General features: G+C 40.2%; 1 protein-coding gene across 2 annotated transcripts in view; it reads right to left on the minus strand.

Moving 5' to 3' along the window:
- KCNH1 (potassium voltage-gated channel subfamily H member 1) overlaps window positions 1-18,659 on the minus strand; it is a 169,175-nt gene that overhangs the window by 101,807 nt on the left and 48,709 nt on the right. The window lies entirely within an intron of this gene.

The raw sequence follows: 18,659 nt of genomic DNA on the forward strand, positions 1-18,659 counted from the left end.
TCCCATACATATTAGTGTGGTTTGAGAAGGGCACAGGAAAGAGTAAATTGCTCAGAAATCCTTTTTGAATGGAATCACTATGAGGATACCCAAAGAAGAATAGACTCTGTTTTCATATTTCTAATCCAAATGCAGGAGAGAAAACACACACATATGTATCACACAGCAGGCAGGAGATTCTGACCTTTTTTGCTTTATCTCACACATTAAAAAATATGTTTTCCCTTCCAGATGATGACCACTAGCATCTGAAAATTTTCAGCATTTAATGGCCAGTCCTAACTCCCTCTGCTGGTACTTCATACAGTCTCCTCTTCCTCAGCCATAGAATAGGAGCAATATCCTTTTAGCATTCCAGCAGTTGTGCATAGTGAGAAAGGCTTTATCACAGCAGTTTCATTAAAACACATAAATATTTTGTTAAGTCTTAAAAAACACATTGGAATCTTTGAGGGTTCATTATCCCAGTTTTTATCTTTCCTGTATTATTCTGCCCTTGTACTTACTGTCTAGTACATTTAGGCTTCCAGCTAGACTAAAGTTAGAACAGAATTAAGTAGTAACAAACATAAAACCTTTCCTTGCCTTAATGCATGATTTCACACTTCATGCAAAAAGGACAACTGCTAATAAAAATCTTAAAGACAATTTATCAACACATCAATAAGAGTGAAGCACAAAGAAATCTTTAAATACTAGAAGTTGCAAACTAGCAGTGTGGGAGCTCATTAAAAAAAGCACAGCACAAGAATGCTCAAGGCAAATGCCAGTCAAACTTTTTCAACTCTGAAGTTATTTAATCGTCACAGCAATCACAAGGGATAAGGCATTGTTTAAAGGAACTGGCTTCTGTAGGCTTGGTGCTGTTCAGTCTCCTGGAAAGGTATTCACTGTAAATGTGCCATCAATTTTAAATGCTCCTCAGGTCTGAAAAGCAATCTTTCTGACCTGAGGCTTGATACTTCAAGTTGCAGAGCACCCTCAGCTGAAACAATCCAAACAATGTGGGGCTTCTGAATGCCCCAAAAGACCACAGCCAAAAAACAGGGGCAAAGTGAAATATTCTGCAAGTAGAAGTACTAGTTTTACACACATACAGAACTAAAATAATCCTGCTCTGTGTGTTTGTCACCAGTAAACCAGCATTCAGACAACATAATTTCTGCATTAGTACTTTGTATGCATTCCCTGAGCATTAAAAGCTATGGTACCAGGGCAGTGTCAGGAAAGTCTATGTTTCCATGCAATATATATTTGCATGGAACTGCCCAGTTTCTCTTTTCATTGCATTTGCAGTCTCTTAGACTGTTCTGACAGGATGAAAGCATGCTAAAAAAGCAGCATGGAAATTATTACAATTGCTACAAAGCTGTGGACAAGCTAGTCTGAGACATCTGCTTACTTATTCAAATCTAAAAGATCTGAGTTATTCTGGAAAAGGTGTAGCAGCATCAGTGCTGCCACACAACTCCCTTCACCAAAGTTACAATCTTTTCTTGCTGAAGTATTCATTTGTACACTGTTTTCTGTCAGCTAACAATCCATACAGAAGAGCCACTTCTCTCCTTGCTTTCAGGAAAACCACTACCTGGCCCAGCCTTCCCAGATGTATGCTTAGTGAATTACTGAGCTGTTTTTTTCTCATGATCTGTGTATCCAGCACAGCATCCATAAGCATCCCACAAAGTGCACAAATGCACCAAAAGGCAAAAAAGCATAAAGAGGTGCCATAGGCTCTCTCCATCACCTTGGAGAACAGTTACATTTGGAAGAACTTCCAGAGAACCACACTATAGGAGTTGATCAATGACATTTAAACTTTTACAACAGAGTTTTAACAAGAGGAAGTTTAAAATTAAAGGGAAAAAACTGAGTACAGTTGTTGGTGCTGTACTCACAGTTGTGTGATACTTGTGTTGGTATCACACACTCAGTACTCAACCCTGCCAACTCAAACCAGCAGGTTTCAGAAAGACCCCAGCTGAGGGAGGGCTTGAAGACAAATGATTTAACAGCTGCTGTCTGGGACAAGAGTTTAATTAACATAATCAAAGCCATTATTAGGCTAATCACCAATTAGCATCACCAATTAACTCACTTATGGCCAGTCCTGAATATCTAAAAATCAGTGCCTGAAACGAAGCACACACACCATTTCTGTGTTATCACACTGGACTAGAGAGAAACACAGCAGAAGAGAACTTACTCCCCAAAAGAAGACACAAAAGAGGATGCTTTTAAGGATCTCAGAAAAACAAAACAAAGCAAACAATATAAAAAATATTAAAAACCCCAACTTTTATAATAAAAATGTCACACTTGGCTGAAAACCAGACATGCTAAAAAGCACCTGTGCACAGCAGCACAGCTTGGGCAAGGTCAGGCACAGAACCCCCCGTGCAGAAAACCAGAGCTGTGCCGAGTCAGGCTTACAAAGGCACAGCTGCCAAAGCCCAGCCTAGCTAATGCAGTAGGTATATACTATCCACCGACTAAAAGGCCAATCTGTCCATCACCCATCATCTTTCCCCAGGTGCCCCTAAGCTTCCCACATGTCCTGGGCTCCAGCAGCACCATTTCTTCAGCAGATGCTGCTGCTGCTGCTGCCACAGCTGGGGGTCAGCCCATGCTGCTTCTTCCAGTGGGTGCTTCCCCTCAGCACATGGCTGTGTGCAGGCTGGGCTGTGGGCACTGGCAGCTAAAGGGTGCCTACATGTCCTAGCTTGTCCTCAGAGCAGTGGCTTTCAGGACCTACACGTGCCCATCTTTCTCCATGATTCATTCTGTTGGGTTTCATCCAGAGAAGGCAATACATATAATTTTCATGTCTATTCTGCACTGCCACTGACATTAAACTGTGTATATGGATATCTCAATAACTGCATAATCTTGTGTGTCTTTCAAGTTCAACACTTTCCAATGTACCAAGTGTACATTGTTGGTATCTTTCTTGAAAGAAAACTTGGGTTTTTTTCTAAGAATCCTCTACAATATTCTCTTGCTGCCAAATTTCAATATCCAGCCCTGCTGTTTTTATGTACCTTCTCTAAAGATCAAAATATCATTTTTAAAAATGGATAAACACCACCCTGGCTCTCAGATACGGCTGACCTTGATTATCTCAACTTGAAAATTGAAAGATTTAGAAAGTTACAAACATGAGTCAAATGGAAAATAGAGAGAAAATGTGTAGACAACCCTAATTATAGATATTGTTACATTTTGTTCTAACACTATCGTGATGACAGCAGACAGATAATAGCAGTAAAATCATAAATAGTAGGAAGGACTCAGAACATAAGGAATAACACAAAGCACATCATCAGCCTGTGGAATGAACAAAGCCATCAGTAAATGAGCTCTTTTTTTTTTGGTTGTGTTTGTTTTCCCATTCTAATGAGAAAACACAGGTTCAATCAAGCTGTTTTGAACATGATCATAAATCGTTGAAATTGGGAAAGATCTAAAGAACATCAACTGCCACCCCTGCACTGCCATGTTCACCACCAAAACATTCCCCAAGTGCCACATCCACACCTTATAAATACCTCCAGCATGGTGACTCCACCACTCCCCTGGGCATTCCATTCCCTAACCATGAAGAAATTTTTACTAATATCCAATCTAAATTTCTCCTGGTGCCACTTCCTCTCATCTTGTCACTTGTTACCTGGGAGAAGAGACTGACCCTCACCTGGCTGTACCCTCATTTCAGGGAGTAGAGAAGAGTGAGAAAGTCTCCCTGAGCCTCCTTTTCTCCATCCAGGCTGAACACCCCAGCTCCCTCAGCTGCTCCTCCCAGGACTTGCGCTCCAGACCCTCACCAGCTCTGCTGCCCTTCTCTGGACTCACCCCAGCCCCTCAATGTCTTTTTTGTAATGAGTGGCCCAAAACTGAACACAGTATTAGGAGATGAATTTCCCTGGTCCTGCTGGCCATACAATTTATGATAACTAGTTGTTATCATAGCTGTTATGCTCTGATTGCTTATCTGAGTGTGATTTTTCAAGTCCACAGTTTGAATTACAGCATACCCAGTGTATTCACTGCACAGAAAGAGCACAGAGATCACACACAAGGCATCCAGAAGCACAGTATGGTTTTGTTGTTGCACAGATATCAGCACTAACCTTATCTGTTGATACTGGCAGAGAGTGCATATCTGCAAGGTGCAGCTCCTACCTGACAAGACCAGAAATATTAGTGCCAGCATTAAAAGTGCAGCTGTTTCCACAAATAACTAGAGGGTTTAAGTTGGTACAATTAGCCTGTGCTGCTAGGCTTCTCTATTTTAGTTTTTTAATTCTCATTTTAACTTTTACAGTTCATCTACATTTTTCCCATTAAAATTCTGCTTAAGTGCAATTGACATACAAGTATGTACATCCCTAAATTGAAAAATCATATACTCTTATGCCTCTCTTGTCTCCTGTTGTCTAAGGTCACAGTTTTCCTGTGGGTTACCAATGGAGATAGTTAAAATTCTTTATGCCAGGTTCATTGTTTTTTATAAGTATGATAATAATAAAGGTAATAAATTATAAATCTATTCTGCCTCTGAGGCGTAGCAACATAAAGTCAGGTTTGCAGTGTACCAAATGGGGAAAATCTGAAGCTAAACCACAAATTATCAAGCACCCATGAAAAAAAGCACTGGTCAAAAAAGATAATGTGACAGCACACAAAATATTCTCCAATTTCTCTAATAGGCAGTTTTTTGCTTGAACATTGAAAATTGATATAATTTAAAATCCAACCCAATATGAGGAAGAGTAACTGTATTTGCAAGCAGCGATTCTGAGTCAAGTCCAGAAGAAATCCAACCCTCTAATGAAAGATATTTTACCTTCCTTTTCTGCAAAAATGAAGAAACTTTTTTTGAAAGTTGATGCTTTCAAAACTCTTGAAACTCTGGCAGTTCTCACGGGGCCAAGTCTTTGCAACTCTTCCCGGAACACTTCAGGTAGGCATGGCTGGAGTCAGGAGAGGAGAACTTGACGCAGAAGTAAAATCTGACCCTCAGGGTAAAGAGGTTTTGTGGGCTGTGTGTTATTTTCTTGAGCTGGAACATTTCTATGCTGCTCTCCCTCTCCTGGGAGACCTGCCCATTCTGAACTTGGGCACCAAGGAGCTGCTTGCTTCCTCTGCACTCCCTGGCCATGGGCTCAGCAGAGACTGGGAAGAAATTTGCTGTTTCTCAGCTGCAACTACAGTAAATGCTCTTTTTTCACTTTAGATGAATCTACAGCCTACTGAACTGTGATAAGCAAGAAATCCTGAGGCTTTTAAAATGACCAACAACCAACAGGCAATTTAAAGAGCAGGTTGTTTGGGAAAGCAGCCCTGCTTTACAAGAGTGCTCTTGATTCACCAGGCAACTGATGGCAAAGTCCTCCAAAACTGCTAAAACACAAGTACTGCTGTGTAGCTACTGAAGGACAAACTTTCCCATTAGCAACCAGCAGGAAATCTGGCTGTGTGGCCTCAGGCAAATATTACTGTGTATCAACCATTTTGTGCATCACTGCATAGAAAATGGTACAAAACTAGAAACTCTTCTCTTAAACGTATAAAGCAGAATTCTCTGTCAGGTTAAGGTTAGAGACACAACTGAAGGAGGAAAAAGCAATGCTAGCAGCACACACACATCCACAAACATAGTCCGAGATTCAGTTTTTTGTTTTTTTTCAATCCATATTGCCTTCTTCTGGGAAGCAGTTTCTTTCACTGCCCATTTAGCCAAAATTAATCAAACTCTTCAGCAATCTCCAGCATGACCTTAAAGCATGGGCCTACAGATCCTGCCCTCAACTCCTGAAAATAGCCAGCTTCAAAAGCTTACAGGAGATATTTCTCATGACATGCAGCTGCTTTCCCAGAATTCTTCCCCACTGCTCTCCCCTTTGGACACTGCCTGGTATTAAACCTCTGGAGAGTGAGTACAGCCATGATGGAGCTTACAGAACAGCTGTAGGAGGGAAAACTAGAAACTCCTGCCACAAGTGCTGTACTTGTGTCACCAACACTGATTCAACATTCACCCTGTTTGTGCAGAGTGTGCAAGGCTAGGAAGTTAGTTCTGTTCCTGACCACTTCTACCACAGCTAGTGCCCCAAAGCAAGAGGGGAAGACAAGCTTCACGGCAGACTGCTGCCCTTCCCAACTGAAGGCAAACAGCTTGAGAAATGTGGCTGCCCTCAGGCTATTACCTTTCTCAGTTTTTGTCTTATCTACCCCAGTATTTTACTGTTGAACTGCCCATTTCATTGTGCCTTGAACCCTTGCTGGTGTACCAGAACTCCATGTACTGAACCATTCATATCTTTTTGGATATAGCTGCCAGCTGAATCATATTTTCCATTTCAACCCAAACTGGCTCAGAGCATTTTCTTCTGTCTGGCTGCCCAATGATACAACACAATGGTCTCATAAAACAGTAGTCTGCCCTCCAGTCTTCTGTATTATTGAAGGCTACATTTGAATAAAAAATAACTTCATTCTGGACCTGAACTGCACCCTCATGAAGTCCCTTCTATGTTGGCATAATCACAATCTGAATCTCATGCACTTTGTACAGTACAATATCAAACCTGATAAAATCACCACAGCCAACTGGCCATATTTACCTCATGCCCAGCATGCAGTTTTCCTCACATAAATAACTCTCTTAAATTCCCTTTTCAAGTCCTTGTCAGCTTTAAGCATCATCACACTTCAAACCACACTCCTTCAGCCACAAGGGCCAAAGAAGAGAAATACTGCCCATCTTTGGGACTACAAGTCTGTAACCAGCATGAGGAAACAACCATCTTAAACATGCACCATGTTAGTTTCTGTTTATTTTGGGAAGCAGTCAAAAAAGAAGTTTAAGAGTTTTTAAAGGAAAATGAGAAGCCTTAGTTTCAACTTCAAGTTTTATTTCTCTCTCTCTCTCAACACCTGCTCTCCCTTTTTCTCACCCACACACACCTCATCACAACAGCAAAAGGTGCCAGGGAATCACAGTAACCCACATTCTTCGATCTCACACCTGTCAGTGCACTTAGGAACTGACCAGCAGAAGCCCAAAAAAGCAGACAGTCAGCTGTACTGGCCTGAAAGGACCTTCTGATGCCATCACTGGAAAACTGGAGCATCCATCTACTTGGCAGCTTCGAGCCACACCCCAGAAGGTGCTTGGCAATGTCATTGAGATCTCTGCCTCACAGGTACTGCTCTTCTCATGCTTCTAAACATACATGGAGAAGTTTGGATTTGGCTCTTGTAGTTCTCACAAGTATGCTGTCTTCTCTTATATCGGTGAGGGGAAAAAATTATGACTCACCTGCCTCTCGCCTTTTCCTTTTATTTCCAAGAAAGCTGCCCTCTTGGTCAGATGGCAGCACCATGCCAGCATCTGCTGGTGAGTCACTGTTCTCAGGTGCCTTCTGGAAACAGCTGCACCAATGCATGCAGCATGGGCAGCAAGCAGGATGTCTTGGGTTGCAATACTGGATGTGGCCAGAAATGTGTATTCTATCACCATTTGTTGAAGCTGGGTGGGGCAGTGATCCTTATCTCTGTGGGAGATATCCTCTGCTAATGGGCCATCTTTAAACCAGGTGGGGCAATCATCTTTATCTTTTCCACAACCCATCCTCTCTCCAGGAGATATCATCTGCTAATGGGCCATTAAATCCCACTGCATGACTGATAAAATTACATCATCCCACTGGGAGATACTCCAGCCAGGGGGAGGAGCCAAGCCTTTCCTACCGGATAAAAACTGGGATTTTTGAACACCTTCTTCCCATTGGATTCCAGAAGAATGCCAGACCTTTCCACATCATCCCTGTACCTTCAGAGGAAAACTGCACTCTTCTACAGAGCACTGCTTCAGCTGACCCACATCTGCCACTGCAGGAGGATGCAGCCACCATTTAATGGGACTGCTACTGACACCCTGACTGACTGACAGGGTGTCAGGCCGTATTCTGACTCTGTGTCAGTGTTTTGGGATTGTTCTTTATAATACTGTACTTCTACTTTAATTTTCATAGTAAAGAACTGTTATTCCTATTTCCCATATCTTTTCCTGAGAGTCCCTTAATTTCAAAATTACAATAATTTGAAGGAAGGGGGATTTACATTCTCCATTTCAAAGAGAAGCTTCTGCCTTTATTGGCACACACCTGTCCTTCAAACCAGGACACAGGAGCATCTGGAACGTGAGGCAGGTGCCTCCCTACCTCCCTGCACAGTCTAAATACATAAGAATGGCAAAGAAGGGAAAATAGGGCATGGAAGGTACCACCACAGGTGAATACCTCACTTGACATGGGCCTCAGCTCCCTGTGTCACACTACAGGGCACCAGCAACTGGATTGCAATGCCTCTTGCAGACAGCATCTGACACAGCCTCCAGTCATCCCTTCAGTTTACCATATACATGAAGGTTCAGAGCACACTATTTTATTATCTATAATATTTAGACATCCTTTTCACTGCATGAGTAGATCAGAACAGCATTACGAGCCAAAGGTGGCACATTGATAGGTCATCCTCTCCTTTCCCGTGCCCACAGTCTGTGCAGCACCTACACTGCACAGTGGTTTGCTCAAAGTCATGTCTCTGTTTGGTAATTCCTCTGTGATTTTCACAGGAGGTTGCTAACTTCATGTGGAATAAGGCTCCTTTCCAGAAAAATGCCCATTTTCCCCCTCACACATTCTGTAGCTGTCATCTCATTAGTAACCTGCAGACAACTTATTTGCAAGGAGTGTGAGAAAGACAGTTTCTAAAATCTTTAGTTTTGGCATATTTAGTTCCTGATAAAATTGATTTCATAATTTTCTAGGTCATGCAAAGAAAGGCTTTTATGAAGAAAAAATAAGTAGAATCAAAAAGATTCAAAACAGAAGTGAATCAAGCAATGAAAACTTATTTGCACTGCTGCAATATAGGAAATCACCTTCATTTCCCTCCCATCTCTCCCAATTTAAATGCAGCAAAGTCAACAAGAATTTTGAAGTTCAGTAAATGGTTCAAGAATGAGAAGCTCAAGGAATTACAATTTATAACAACTTCCCTCTCAAAAAGCAAAGGGGCAGAACAAGACAAATTGAGTATCTTTTCTGGTTCCTTGTTTCTTATTAAATTTTCTCAGTGAGGAAAAAGAAATAAAACTAGGATTATGGTGTTAGTGTGGGATGGCAAAGCTCAGAGTGGTGACAGGCCCAGAAATGAAGGTTTATAGAGGGAAATGAGTGAGAAAAATGGTGATCCATTTTAGGAAAGAGAACTGGAAATAGGCCACATGAGATTTAGGGTGCAGTTCTGTGAACTATTCTCAGTGGATATTGAGAATCCCAAGACAAAATCATTGCCAGATCTGTGTGTTTGATGCAAAAGGTTGCACCTTGGCCAGGACCATACACACAAAGTGCCACAGCAGGCCTGACCATTAGGATATGAAATTCCACTAATTTGCCTTCTGAATATGAAAGAGAGAAAGATTTTGGAAAGGAACGTTAGGATAGTGTTGGTTCAAAATTGCAGCAAGTGTTCTACTTCATATTCTACAAAACTTGTACTAAAAAGTACAAACTATCAGTAAGTTATACAACTGTAATAAATAAGTTTACAGTTTTCAGAATTCATTTGATGGAGTTTTTAGAAGCTCCTAAGAGCTTCTAAAGAGAAGAGACTGTTTAAGACCTTTGTGGACCAGGATGACCCAAAAACTCCATTATTTTTCATGCTTTCCTAGTAAATCTTAATTTTATCAGAAAATAACCTGCAGAAGAATTACTCATTCAAGTTCAAAGACAGAAATTAATTATCTTAGGCCAAATTCTGTTTCCTTCCATTTGGCCTCAATATACTTAGAAGACATTATGCACCCCCAGTTCCCTCATACTTTGTAGTGAAAATCCTGCAGGACCTTTGCAATAACAATGAAGTACCAAACCACAACCCTGAATCATCCTGCTCACCTGCACTCATGAACCAACACAAATTTGCTTTTGGGATGGTGACAGGGGAAGGAGAGGTTTGCCTATCATTTCACCAGAAAAAATTTAATTCCACACCACTCGGTACAGTTACTGGTTTGATTTCAAAGAAGGAAAAAACCTGTCCTAATTCATGTTGAGGTGAGTCAGAAAAATCAGGCCTTAATACCTCAACTGTTTCATTCTTTACCATAAGGCACTTGAGATTTTACAACCTACTGGCTGCCAAAATCCTTTGGTTAGAAGAATAAAGTTTCTACTTTTCTTCCAGGCAATAGGACCTATTAATATGCTAGTTGTCTCCATCCACATTTTTCAAGAGCTGCTGTACAGTGGATGAAAGATACTGATATTTTTACATATATTCCATATTCTCTCAGTAGATCAGAATTCCTTCCAACAGGCTGCTGCCTATGATAGGATATGTCTTCAGATAATAACTCACGTTCAGATCTAGTGTAGTTCAGAACTTTTAACTCCAAGTAGACTTCATATGACCCACAGCAGCATTTGCCTCCTCTAAAACATTCCCTATCACTTTTATAAACAGCCAAATCATTCTTTAAAACACAAAAGAAGCCAAATGCACTAAAACTCACTGATCTGGTAAGCACAACTAAGCCTTGTTCATTCTCAGGATATCACAGACAGCTTATCCAAGTGGTTAAGATCATATCATGATCTATAAACCACTTACCCATTCCAGCTAGGCAAGCTATTTCTACTCCAACATTTTGTAACCTACAGCAATCCTGTTTGAGTACAGAAGAAAATATAGATATTAAAATAACCATACAATTTTTTGAAACTGATAGAGAAGTGAAAAGTGCTTAGAAGATGTTTCAGAATTTCCATCACATTCCACATATTAGATGACAAGTGGCACCATGTGTCATATGGGTGGATGTGCTATTTCACTATTTCTCCCCCCATGCCTATCTAATTGCATTTTTTTTAGTCAGAAATGGACTTGTGTAAGACCAAATCCTTGTCCATCCGTCAGCAACACAGTTGCCTGCTTAAGAAAAGCTTCCCAGCAATGCAGAGACAATGAAAAATTTTATCATGCTCTCTGTATGTTTCACATATTTAGCCAATTCCACAAGTGGGAATTCATAATATAATTCTGACAGACAAATCATGCTCTTCTAGATTGCAGTTGTGTAATTCAGCAACTTGAGAATAAATTTGTAAACTGAATCCCAAGGTTTGCTATCCTGCATAGCAAAGAACTGTCTCTCTTGCAGATTTTTTTGTTTTATTGTAGGGAACAAAATATTTATCTTGTATATTATCCCCTGGTTCCTGCCTGAAATATTCTTTCTTCTTTTTATACTCCTCTGCTCTCTCAGTCCTTGTCCTGGATGCATCAAGCTCTTCCCTCACAAATTAACTTGAGTGAATCCTATTCCTTTAGATTTTAAAGCAAATTGGTTGCACATTCTGATTAAAGTTTGATAAAGCCAGCACATTTCAATGTTTTAAATCTACTTACAGAAGGTAATTTTAGAAATGTCTAAAGAAAGCAAAATCTTGCATGTGATATGAAAGACATCAGGTGCAAATGAAAGATATCCACAGCTGGGACACCTTATCTTTCTCCTTCCTATTAAAGAGTTAAAAGACAAAATTTAGAAATGCTGTGTGAAAGAAGGAGAAAAGGCAATTATCTATAACATTACTGTAGTGTGAGCTCTCCCCAAATACTGGAAAAAAACAAACCATTAACACTTCATAACTTTTATCTTCTCTTCTGTCAAACAGAACTATTTTTTCTCCATTTGCATTTACAGTTCTTTCAAAAGTTGTCCAATGCCTTGGGAAGCAACGTTATGCTCTGCAGGAGAGAAATTGAATATTAAACAACATTGGTCCCAGTTCTGAGTCCTGGGGAACAGAGTTGTGCTTCAGCACAAGCAATCCTGAAAAAAACCATGCAGGTCCTGGACATCCTTCCCCAAAGAGGAGGCAGCTTTTAAGAGCTAGGTTCTGACTTTGGAGCTTGCTGTGTTGTGAAGCCTGTCAGCACTGATTGCATCTCTCCTCCCTGGCCTGTCTGCACAGAATGTCAGTGATGTAACTCTGTGCAGGCCAGATGCTCTGGCTCATCAGTGGGGCTGAAAATGCCACCAAGACCCAGTGCACCCCACATTTACTGATGAGAAATGCCGACATGCTCCGCTGCAAATTGCATCCCTCGGGACTCAGATGTCTGAAGGATTGTTCATATATCCAAAAAGCCAAAACCAACGTTGTATATTTCTTTTACTTCTGTTTATCACAATGACTTTGAGGTTTTGGTAGGTTTTGTTGTTGGTTTTTTTTTTGGTGGGTATTTGGGTGTTTGGTTGATTGGTTGGTTGGTTGGTTTTTTATTGATTGGTTTTTACTCATTCTTTACTCTTACCAAGAAAAATTGAGACATTTTCACCTTCAGAGACAACCAGACCAAATCCTGCCCTGATAGTTAAACCCTCTTCTAACCTATAGGGAAACTCTACCCACTTTTCTGCCAACCCTATAACTTTGCTGAAAATTGCTGTAGCACAGAAATATATCTTAAACACTTCTGATGGTTCATTCTAGTGGAGAAAGTATCCAAGCAAAATAGCATTCAGAAATCTCAAACAGTTGCTTAACAATTACAGCAATAACACACCATCTCTTCAAATATCATGACTAGCATCAAATAAAAAGTAATAAAGCTCAGAGGTGTGAAGGAACAGAACTGCAAAGACTGGCCATACTTATTAAAAAGAAATTAAAAAAATAAATAAAAATCCAGACATTTAAATTAGGAATTACTGGCTAGAATATTGTTGGTCTTGGCTAAGATAGATGAGAATGAAAATTAATGCAAAACTATCAGCCTATAGAAAACATGTCATCTGCAACTTCAGGAGCTAGCAAGAGATCCATGGCATCTGAGAGATTTTTGTCATCTTGCCAGGGATGTGACAAAGACCAGGAATTCAAGAGACAACTTTTTCAAGACAAGGTTTCTTTTTCCTTTCCCAGCATGTCCCCAAACCCAAAACACTGCACTGGCAATACCCATGAGCACAGAGAAAGTTGCTTTGAGCCTTTCTCTTAGGCCTTTGTGCTGCACCCATTAATGATACCCTCAGCAAACCAAACTAAATCTTGGCAGGTGGCTGCCCCTTAGCTTCAGGCCACCAGCTTCCAGCTAAAATTATTCCAACATATTCCCCCATCACCTAGAAGGTGTTCGAGGGGTAAATGCATTTCTCTTGTCATTAGATACATGTTCAATAAATGTTTAATCAATGCTTTATGAGGAGGAAACCATGCTTCAGGAAGATCATCAAACATGATGCTGCAATGCTGCATTGTCCAGGTGTTTTGGTATCAGTAGTTTAGTTTTTATCAGTTCCTCACTATCCTTGCTCACAAGAGCCACTAAACACTTCCTACCCTGCTGGAGGTCACCAATGCTCTGTGAGGCTGTGAAGGAGCAATTCTGATCTTCATGACACCTGCCACCAAGATTCTCTCAAAACTCACAGGGATGGTCACACCACTGCTCTTTTTTCAGCAAGAGTGCTATAAACAAAACTGCCTATGTTTTCACATTTACCAAATATTATTCTCATTTCTGGATTGTTTGGGTGTTTTTGTTTGGTTTGTTTTTGGTGCATTTTTTTTGTCTAATGAGAAAGAAACTTTTCACAGACAAAGCTGATCAAAGCTGAGACAGCTACTCCATTCTCCTGGGATCTGTGTCTACTTTAATCAGAGAAACAGCTGAAGTGCTGCAGGATGCTTGTGTTGCACACCATCAACAAAGAGGAGTGGCTTGGGTTTCTGGACTGTTTTGATTAATGAACTCAGTGGCTGACAATTCATCACAGTATGTAAGCAGGCATGTTAATGAATCTGGCCTTTTAACTCCTCCTTTTGTCTTTTTCCATGATCCTTCTCACTATCTGGTCTAAGTAAAGTGATCACAGGGGAATTTATGATTTCATTCAGCATTCAAACATGTGCCTTTCCCTTCATATTTTGGATGAGTCAAGCCCTGTAGTTCCAGTAAGTTCCTACCTAACAAAGGAGAATTTAGCATAAACAAGCACTAAAAGCTTGGGATCTTTGAATGCAACTGAGAACACCAACAAAAGGCTCCCAAAAAGGATGGATTTTGCTACATTGCTCAAAATTCAAATAGGCAAGCATCCATCAGTATTATTTTCTGTCAAAAGTCAAGAATGCCAAGCATTTTTAGAACTGTTCATCCCTACTCTGCCTGCATAGCAAAGGAATTGTTGACACAGTACCCAGATACAAAAATTGCAAATGAAAGTCCTTGCCTTCTTTAGCATTCTGCTAATGCTAAGGAAAAATAAACAATACCCAGCCCAACCTGACAGAATCACTAAGAAAAATATATAAAGACTGTAATTTTAAGGCCTATGTCTCCACAGGGAAGAAATCAAAAATTAAAACAGCTTTTTTTTTTTCTCAAGTATTAAAAATGGAAAAAATATGTCTTTCTGCAGACCTAGACAGCAGTTTTAAGCCTGGTTTTATGTAACATCAGCCTCACTGAAAGATCTGTCTGTAGACATATTCCCTATTAATTAGCAATTTAGGGGCCATCTGTGGAAAGGGATAAGCAAATATGTTTTTCATTTAAAATTAAGCTGAGGAGTTAATTGCTTTTACTTCCTGTAGTAACATTCATCTTTCTCTCTATATACATACACATACACTCAATAAAGAAAGTGAGGTAAAATCATGCAGGTCAGTTCACAGATGTGAAGATATTTTGCTTTGCAATACTAATTCACCATATGCTCAGGAAAAGAAGCTACACAGTAATATGAAACACAAGCTTCCACAGAATAGAAATTGTTAAAAGCAGCCACTGGGTACTTCACCTCTATTTTAAAATAACTTGAGCTTCCCAAACAGATGTGCACTACTTGAGGTCAAGAATCAAGAGCAATTTTCACCTACCCTCTCCAGCAGAGCTGACAAAGTGACAAAACATCCCTGGGGTTAAGAGTATGCCACTGCCCCACACAAATCTAATTAGAGGTTTCACCTCCCATATCAAAACAACCAAGAGCAAAACACTTTCTCTCTGAAAACTGCAGCCACAATGAGGTCAGTAGGACAGCATGTGCATCATTGCATTTGAGAGTACAACACCTGGCTGCTGAGACAAAGCCATGCTTTCTTAAACTTTGTCCCAGGTGTAAACCAAACTAACAAAGTCAGCCCCACAGGCTCAATACCCACACATGACTTATTCACCTCAGTCATGCCTTCCCAAGGTCTGTGCACAGCTAATATGATGCACCCACTTCTACAAGCTACATACATTAAACTTTTTACTGGGTCAACACTTGCACTCAACTCAGCCAAAATTCCCACTGGTCCAGGACAGCTTCACAAAAGTATTTATAACTTTTTAATTAAAAGTTACCTGGATTTATTATTTACCATAATGAAAGCTTGAACAAAAGAAAATATTTGTCTTACCTACTTTGTAAAACAGCTGCCTGATGTCACAGCAAACTATTATTACTAATGTGTCTACAAAGAGTTAGTGCAGCACAAATGAAATTCTGCCACAGAATCAGCTTTACAGAGTGAGTAAGCAGTGAGTAGAAGGGGACATATCCATGGCTGAGCAGCAGGGCAAACCAAATTTGGTCTTATGGAAGATGAAATTACAGTGTTAACTCCATCTCTCTGGGCATGAGCATACTAAAGACACATGGAAGGACACTAGTTATGAACTGCTTATGCATTCAAATACATCTAATATTCTGAGCCTTTCTGACACAAACACCTTATTTGGATGTCACCATGTAGCACAAACCTTTCAGTCAGTTTGCCAGTGGAAAAGACAGCAACGCACATCATAAAAACACTTGTTTACACAGCCAGTCCTCTTCAGAAACAGAGGCTCAACAGACAACAATCCAAGATCAAAGAAAAAAGTATCACTGCTATTCACACCTTTCTTCTTCAGAAACTATTCAAGATGCTGAGCCACTAAACCAAAACAAAACTAGAACCCAAGCTGCTAGAAACAAGGACTTGAAAGCCTTGCAGAGCCACCACGTCACCTGGCAATGCATGCACACCATGACCAGCCTTTCCCAGAGGTACAAGAACCTTGCACAATCAAATCCATTGTACTAAATATAATTCTGAGCAGGAAGAACTCGCAGTTCTAAAAGCAAACTCCTCATTTCCCTCTACTTGATGCCAACATCTGCACTCCAGGGAAGCAGCTCTTGAGTGTCCCTACCAAACCATGGAGGCACAGATCTGAAGCCAAGACCATCAAAACCAAAAATCAGAGAGGGTACAAAGGCAAAGTTGTGTCTCTGAATGGATCCAGGACTCACAGAGCTGCAGCTTCTTTGACAGCCACCAGCAGGAAGGAAAGTCCCTGCCCTGCACTGCACCCTGACTTTCTGCAGGGCAGCCTCACAGACAGCCCATGCAAGAGAAGTGGGGCTTGAAGATATTTTCACACATGTTCACCTTCTTCATCACCATTTCCGGAAAAGTTAGTTTCTTTGAGAAATAAAGATAAGATAAACATTTCAAAGGTGATCTTGCTAATGAAATTGTGACTGTAAACTTAGCTGGCCACAGATTTGTTTAAGCCACTAGTCTTTTGATACAGCACTTATTGCTATTCAAATGAGCAGTGGATAAAGCACACAAAAAGAAAGGTTATCATTTTCTTTCTGCTCATCTAAATCAACATTATTTATGCACAAATTAAGTTAATTTCTGCCGCACTATCCTATGAAGAGTATGGAAAAGGTACAAGTCCAAAATAACCCCATGTACATTCATGACTTTTTGAAGGCTATGGTTAATCATTGTTCATACAATGTACTAAATAATAATACTGATTAATACTAGCTGTTCTTGTTCTAGCTGGTATCATGGTCATAACAATAAGCCAAAGATCAAGATATTTCCTATCAAACTGGCACCTTCATAATGAAATATGTTTGGAAGCCTGTTTTGTGCTACACCACTACAGTGTCTAATTGCACCTTCTCAAGAGAAAACTGCAAAATTTTATCCATGTTTTATTAAAATTTCCCTTCTCCTACATGGTGTTTTATTAAAATGATGGGAGTAGCAGAGGAAAAAACTAGAAAAACAGAATTAACAATATTTATAGCTAAAATATCCCAATCCCTGTGTGATCAATGATGCTTGTCTTGATAGTTTTCCTCACTAACCTTCATCAGGCTTAACACTGCACATGAAAGCTCAGTGTGTGACATCAGTGTTGCTGTAAAAGGACACATCAGAATCAGAGGTTTACATTTCTACAACAGGCACTGTGCTGCTAATTGAGTTTCATTATGTATTTGGTTTTAATTTTCTGCTTAGCAAGGACTGACTTTCTCCTCCTCTGGATGCAGTATTATCATACAGAGGCTTCTGTCTTTCTCCATATAATGACATGTTTTCCCATGGACAAAGCAGATTCTTTTCTCTTTTTTCTTTTTTTTTCTTTTTTTCCATATTTTGGTTCAAACTCCACACTCATCTAGAAAAACCACAACCTAGTTTAACAGTGGCCACCATATGGTTCACTTTGAATGTGGATCCTGCATTGAAATGACAACATGGCCAACAGCTGGACAGCTTGGCAACATGCATCCATTCTAACAAGGATATCTGACCAGAGGTGCCCAAAGACAGCATCATCCCCCTTGCTTTAAGATATGTCTGTATGCTCAGCCCATGGCAGAGTTTGTGGCTCCTTAAGAGTCCCAGATCTCTCTCCCTTAGAAGATGATGCTCCTTGACCTCCTCCCACACTCTGAACCACTTATCAAATGTGTACAGCTCTCAGACATGAGAAGAGTTTGACACATACTAAAATGGCGGAGGCAAAAAGGTGCATTAATTCTTAACAGTTCCTGCTTTAAGCATTTTATGGTTTACTTACAAGAGCATATTGAGAGGATATGGATAGAATATTCCCTTCAAAATGGCTGAACTTTTGCTAGTTACAACAATACCCCTATTTGTGATTTAAATCTAACCAGTAAAATATTTTTAGCTGCATCACACTTAGCAGGATTCCAGATTGTTCTAGGTTACAATGTAAAGATGTGCCCAAAAGTATATATTCTATCACCATCTGCTGAAACCAGGTGGGGCAGTAATTTTTATCTCTGTGGGAGTTATCCTCTGCTAATGGGCAATCTGTTGAAAATCAGCTGGGACAATGTTCTTAATCTTTTCTATGACCCATCCTTCTTTCAGGAAGATATCTTCTGTTAATGGGCCATTGAGTCCCTCTGCATGACTGATAAAATTATATCATCCCATTGGGAGATTCTCCACCCAGGAGAAGCCAAGCCTTTTCTACCTAGATAGAAGCTGAGATTTGGCACACCAAGGCAGCCCTTACCCACTGGTTTCTAGAGGATAAGAGCTACCAGACCTTTCTACAGGATCACTACTTCAACAAGACCACTTCATCTGGATTACTACCACCACCCAAACCAGCAAGGTATCAGGTTGTATTCTGACTCTGTCAGTGGTTTTTCTTTTGTACTATTGCATGGATTTTATTTTTCTCTTTTTTCCTATTAAATTGTCTTTCTGACTCGGAGTCTCTCACTGGTTTTGCTTTCAAACCATTCCACA

This window comes from Erithacus rubecula, assembly GCF_903797595.1.
Source record: "Erithacus rubecula genome assembly, chromosome: 2".
Taxonomy (NCBI): Eukaryota; Metazoa; Chordata; class Aves; order Passeriformes; family Muscicapidae; genus Erithacus; species Erithacus rubecula.